At 37.4% G+C, this 6,404-nt stretch overlaps 1 protein-coding gene and 1 pseudogene across 2 annotated transcripts in view; one reads left to right on the plus strand and one right to left on the minus strand.

Moving 5' to 3' along the window:
* Positions 1 to 3,088, minus strand: part of LOC107550450 (pre-mRNA 3' end processing protein WDR33-like) — a 6,563-nt pseudogene extending 3,475 nt beyond the window's left edge.
* A 3-nt stretch (positions 3,089 to 3,091) lies between these two features.
* Positions 3,092 to 6,404, plus strand: part of LOC107550451 (dual specificity phosphatase 28) — a 10,039-nt gene continuing 6,726 nt past the window's right edge. The window contains exons 1-2 of one of the 2 annotated variants that reach the window (XM_016231734.1): positions 3,092 to 3,137; positions 5,504 to 5,578. The gene's annotated coding sequence lies outside the window, so the exon portion shown is untranslated. Of the gene's footprint in view, positions 3,138 to 5,102; positions 5,579 to 6,404 lie in introns of those variants that run through there. The other variant, XM_016231733.1, reaches the window with a different exon arrangement.

Here is a 6,404-nt window from a genome sequence, read left to right on the forward strand (position 1 = left end):
ATCGGCTTTCACCGTGGACGAAGCGGAGTCCAGCCCGGGGTCATCACATGTGGTTGCCGCAAGCCCGCCGGAAGCTCCTTCGTCGAATCCGCTGGCTGCGCTGTTCTCAAGCTCACCTGCTTCTGCTCACTCAAGCCGGCCTCCGCTCACTCTAGGCCTCCAGCCTACGCTCACTCAAGGCCGCGGTGTGTGACGCTGTTTCGTTGTTATGCTTAATTTCATGAAGTGTGCGGTTAATCACAGAAAAAGGGTGTGCTTAAGTAGATTAAAAATTTTAATCTATTGACAGCCCTAATTTTAACTCATAAAGAATCAAACTAAATTTTAAGCTTAACACTTACCCGCACAACAAACACAGGGCATTTGACTTTGTTGGTGGAGGTTCTGACAAACTTTGTTGTAACCGCATTCATAGGGTTATTAAGCATACCAACTGGAGGAACAAGCTGCAAAAAAAGTATGAGAAATATATGAACTTGAAGAAAAAAAAAACATAAGAACTAACCAAAGTAGTAGTGAAACATACATCATTGTAGCAGCCTGCATCTGGTTGAATAGCACGGAAATCTCTATGATCTCGTTGCCACAATCGATTCTGAAATGGAGTAATTTGCCAGATGTTACATTTGCCAGATGTTACACTGGCACACCATTACATTTTGTCAGGCTTATACCTCAAGATATCTAATGACAGACGGATTATAATCAATGGTCTTGCGGTTCACAGCTTTCCTCATGCGCTTGCCATCGAAAGTGAGCTGCTGCATAGCCTGCTGCTGGGCAAAGTCCGGCCTCTTGTAGAACAGCTGACGAGGTGCCTGGTGCTGGAACCGAGGCATATGGAAGAACCGGGGAGGTGAGCCAATATCTGTTGCCATAGTGACAGCTTTGCAACACCTACGGATGTGAGGAGAAAGAAATTTACTATGAGTTTAGAGTTTATTACATTGGCTCACTTTAAATGAACACAAAACAACCAATTGCTGAGGTCAATGTAAAATTTAACACAGAGACAGGAAAGACATTAACACATCAGTTTGATTTTACGCTTTAAGTGTAGTCAGCAATGGATACGAACGGGTTAAATGTGCCAATATTGGAGTGTTAAACTAATACTCCAAGTGGTTTGAAATATTGGCACATCGAACCCTTAAGTATCCATTGCTGACTACACTTAATGTGTATCTCAGTGATGGATTACTTCTCTCGATACAAATACAACTCATGTATCGTATTTAGACACCCTTAGAGTTGACTTGGGTCAAATACATATGTGTACTAAACCGTTAAAACCAGTCTGTGTTATAAGAGTGAATGATGCTGCTAATGCCTAGGAAAATGCTTCTGAGAAAAAACAACAACATGAGCAATTATTAAAAAAAAAGGATCCATTTACTCAAGAGTATGCATGCATGCATGCATGTATGCATATAGGTGTGTGTGTGTATATATATATATATATAGTGGGTATGTGTATCAGACATCAAAGAGCAACAAAACTGCACCATAGACAGAATAACTGTTGTCCCTTCAGGAGGGGAAAAACAAAACAAAAAAAATTCTGGAGCAGTGATTCTCAACTGGTGGGTCGCAAGTAGATAAAAATGAGAGATCCGATTAATTAGGAGGCTGCCAACACATACTAGTCATTAAATGACCTCATCCTTAAACTCTAAACATAAATACACCTGTTTGTTTGTTTTTTTAACCTTACAGCAAGAATTAAAATGATTTGTGCTGACCATTGTGATGTTTTTTTGCACTGAATTGGCTGTCGAGTATGAAGCCATTAAACTTCAAAAGACATGTAAAGAATTCAATCTTGCATATCTACTGTGTAGACCACGTTAATATGATTAAACATCAATGTGTCTTTTTTACATTTCACAGTGTTGTGTAACCACTTGATGTCCAACATAAAATTTGACACCTGAAACAAAACCAGCTGGGAAGAACTATCCTAGTGTACCCTAACCCCCTTAAAGCTTATGCAAATGATTAATTTGTGAGGAGGAGGGAGAAAACAAACAAAGCAAGCAAATCCAAACAGTACCCAGTTCTTCTGCACACAAGTAATCACAACGATTAATGATAGAAAAGAAAAAAAGAAAGAAGAAAAAAAGTACTTCTACCTGATAAAAAAGTGAGAACACATTTTATTACCAGTATGACTAAACGTGTATTTCGCTACCCGGTCATAGATGCAGTATATATAGTTTCGTTTCATTTCAAATATTTTTTTAGATTAAACCCAATGCAGCTGTATTTCTGAAATAGGGCTGGATTTAAGAGCTGTTAATGGAAAACATTGTACATACTGTGCACATTCGCAAAAGGGATATAAAATGTGAAGAAAAAAAACTTCAGTTATTTGGGTAACATTGAGGGGTTTGTGAATGCGAGGAAAAACATTTATAGGAATTGTTTAATGTCTTTTCTTTAGGTGGCGTTACTGATGTAATAACGCAGTGCTAAACTAAAAAACATGAGTCGAATATTAAAGACATTTATCTCTTAACTGTAGACGCGAAAACAAAACGTAATTTGGCGACTAATGCATAATTTATACCTGTAGTTTCTTGTTCGGGGTCGAAAATGTCTCTCTTCAGCTCGAGGACTGTTAGCCTTTAGCCAGCTAACACAATAACTGTTACCTGATGCTACCACAGGCCCTTACAAACAGGCCACATTTTCACTGTCTACCAGAATGTGAACCGAATCTCCTTACAACTAAATGTGTTTATTTGAGAGCAGAATCTGTCCGCTGAAGCAGATAGCTGTGTATTGGCTGTGAGAGTGGTTATTTCTTTCCTGTCTCCCGCACAGCGTTTTAATGGCGCCCGGTCAATACTTGAGAAACTCACCCAAAATATCCAGTGCTGACTGAGTCTATTAATCTAAATTTAACACACAACTCTTCCTTGTGGAGACTAATGTAATGTCTTTCTGAAAATGAAATGTCAACTGTCTCCAACGTGCGCGTTAATTCGCTATTTTTCGCGTTAAATTAACCCCCTGTCTCCATCGCGAGGCTTCCTCTCATCTCGTTGCTTTGAACTCCGAAACGTCATGACGTCAGACGTATCGGCGGGAGAACTGCGTCACTGCATGTTTATTTACCTGTCTGGTCAAATGCGGTTAGAACAAAAGTTGTTACATACTACACATTTTTTTAATAAGTACCGGTAGTTATATTATTACTACTACTTAATAGTGCTTATTTATTTAGTTATTTCTTTGATTATTTGGGTTAGTTAATCCAGAACTTCTACTTACTTTCGTCTTCTTACTCTCACCTCATTCTAAACACACATGACGTTCTTTTATCAGTTAAACATAAAGGAACACTGCGAATGCAATTTACATACAATGACACTGAATGGAAACGATTTCTTTAAATTTGGAATACACAACTGTCCATTAGGTGGGGCTATGATTCGATTATCATAAATACACAGCATATGAGATCAGTGTTGCCAACTTAGCAATTTTGTTGCTAAATTTATCAACTTTTCAGACTACCCTAGCAACTTTTTCTTCCAAAAGCACCTAGCAACAAATTGAGCAATTTTAAACATTTATTTGGCAACTTTTAGCAACTTTTGATAAGGACTCAGACAATAAAAAAGGCACACATTGTCCATCCAAATTACACAAAAAGAGGAAACCACAGATGCCTAGCAGTACACACACTCTGTGTAGTTAATGCTGCTCCATGTGAAAGCACGCAGGTGATGGAGATTTACCGCTGATTAAAGAACCGGCTTTACTGATAAGATGCGCGTTAAATATCGCTTGCGATTAATCGTGCAGCCCTAGTTATTTCTTTGATTATTTGGGTTAGTTAACCCAGAACTTCTACTTACTTTCGTCTTCTTACTCTCACCTCATTCTAAACACACATGACGTTCTTTTATCAGTTAAACATAAAAGGAACACTGCGAATGCAATTTACATACAATGACACTGAATGGAAACGATTTCTTTACATTGCGTCACTGCATGTTTATTTACCTGTCTGGTCAAATGCGGTTAGAACAAAAGTTGTTACATACTACACATTTTTTTAATAAGTACCGGTAGTTATATTATTACTACTACTTAATAGTGCTTATTTATTTAGTTATTTCTTTGATTATTTGGGTTAGTTAATCCAGAACTTCTACTTACTTTCGTCTTCTTACTCTCACCTCATTCTAAACACACATGACGTTCTTTTATCAGTTAAACATAAAGGAACACTGCGAATGCAATTTACATACAATGACACTGAATGGAAACGATTTCTTTAAATTTGGAATACACAACTGTCCATTAGGTGGGGCTATGATTCGATTATCATAAATACACAGCATATGAGATCAGTGTTGCCAACTTAGCAATTTTGTTGCTAAATTTATCAACTTTTCAGACTACCCTAGCAACTTTTTCTTCCAAAAGCACCTAGCAACAAATTGAGCAATTTTAAACATTTATTTGGCAACTTTTAACAACTTTTGATAAGGACTCAGACAATAAAAAGGCACACATTGTCCATCCAAATTACACAAAAAGAGGAAACCACAGATGCCTAGCAGTACACACATCACGAGAATTGAGTTAGCTGCTATTTGCAATTGTTCAATTTAAAAATAATAATAATGGAATAATTTGACAATTGAATAATTGTTCATTTATGATACACTTTGTTAGTAGCTTGTACCTGCGATTGTTGATCAGTTAGTATACTGTAAGAAAAATGGAAAATCTTTCAGGACATTATCCATTATCCATCATCCTTTGTAACCCTGTAACCCGAAAACACAATGCGTAATTTAAAATACAGGTAAAAAAAAACATTATGGAAAATTCTTTCATATTAACAGTAGATTGTGCCTTATGTTTACAGACGTTTCTTAGAGTGTAGCATACTAACTAACTACTAATACACTGCTTAAAGCATAATTGTTGAGAATGTGTTAAAAATACAGTTATTTATATTTCAATATTATATCATGCATGTTATTTTAAAAACAAATCTAAATTAACATATCTAAATATATTTATAAACTAAAATATATATTTTTGCTGAGGTTTGATGACGTGACAATTTTGCGGCGTGATTACGCAATGGCGTCATTGAGCAATGACATCACAACGTCATTTAGCAACTTTTAGCAACAAATCGACCTTCCTTTAGCAACTTTCTCTGAAAATTATGATTAAAGATCTTTATTTTTTCATATCGCTGTACACTATTGCCAACACATCGTGTTGCAACTGCAGATAAGTTATTCGACTACTGAATTGTTTGGACTGTGACTTTTTATTCAATGACAAAACGTCAGCATAGGCATGAAATCTAGATTGGGTCAACTGTATGTGAAGCCAAGGTTTCAAGTAACAGAGCTATTTTTAATCCTGCACTGGTTACTGAAGGAAAGGAAGGCGATAAGATTATTGACATAAATGGGCGGGGTAATTTAGCTGCATGTGCGTTCACTGCACGTTTTCCCTGCCATAGGGACTGTGGTGGTCGTGAGGATGATGAGGCTCTGACACATCCGATTCGAGGATCATCAACGCGCCTAATCTGCAGGTCAGAATGGTTTCTAAATCTGAGCTCAATGTTTATCTCGTGTTTTGAATGAGGGTGGAAGACTAATGGTGCGTTCAAGTCATGTCGGATAGTATTTACGAGTTGAACGCACATGAACGCCACCACAAAGTCGTTATTACGAGTGGGGAAACTCGAAATTTTCTTTAAGCCCAGAGTTTCCGAGTTGGGGGCGTGTCAATGAGAAACATGGCGGAATCGATGGATGCAACGTCTGTAGTTGACGGTAAATTTTTGTTTAAATTGATAGTTTAGTTAAATTGGTCATGTTCTTGTTACGCAGCTAGTTAATGAAATCCAAGTTAAAAAATGCTATCATTTTTGCACCTATAGGTGAAAAATCTTTTGATTTGCCATGTTGCATGTTTTAAAAATATTAAAAACGCAAAACACACCTGATGCGAAGTCTTTGCTCTTCATTTTCTATAAGCAGAGTTAACAGACCCTGTTGTATTTTCTTGTAATTCATTAAAGGGGTCATATGAAGCGATTACAAGTTTTCCTTTCTCTTTGGAGTGTTACAAGCTGATTGTGCATAGATAAGATCCCTGAAGTTGCAAAGACTAAAGTCTCAAAACCAAAGAGATATTCTTTATCAAAGTTAAGACTCTGCCACGCCCCCCTAAAACGGCTCGTTCTAACACGCCCCCACATATCTACCTCACTATGTGGAAATATTTGCGTAATACCGCCCAAATGTGCATGCAAAGAAAGAAGGTGTGGCTTCAGTGACCGCAGTTAGTGTTGAAGTAGCATGTCAGGGAGACGCTGTGTGTTTCTAGGCGAAAGCAAAAGCACTTTATTTGGC

Source organism: Sinocyclocheilus grahami, unplaced genomic scaffold, assembly GCF_001515645.1.
Source record: "Sinocyclocheilus grahami isolate Dianchi unplaced genomic scaffold, SAMN03320097.WGS_v1.1 scaffold398.1, whole genome shotgun sequence".
Classification (NCBI taxonomy): Eukaryota; Metazoa; Chordata; class Actinopteri; order Cypriniformes; family Cyprinidae; genus Sinocyclocheilus; species Sinocyclocheilus grahami.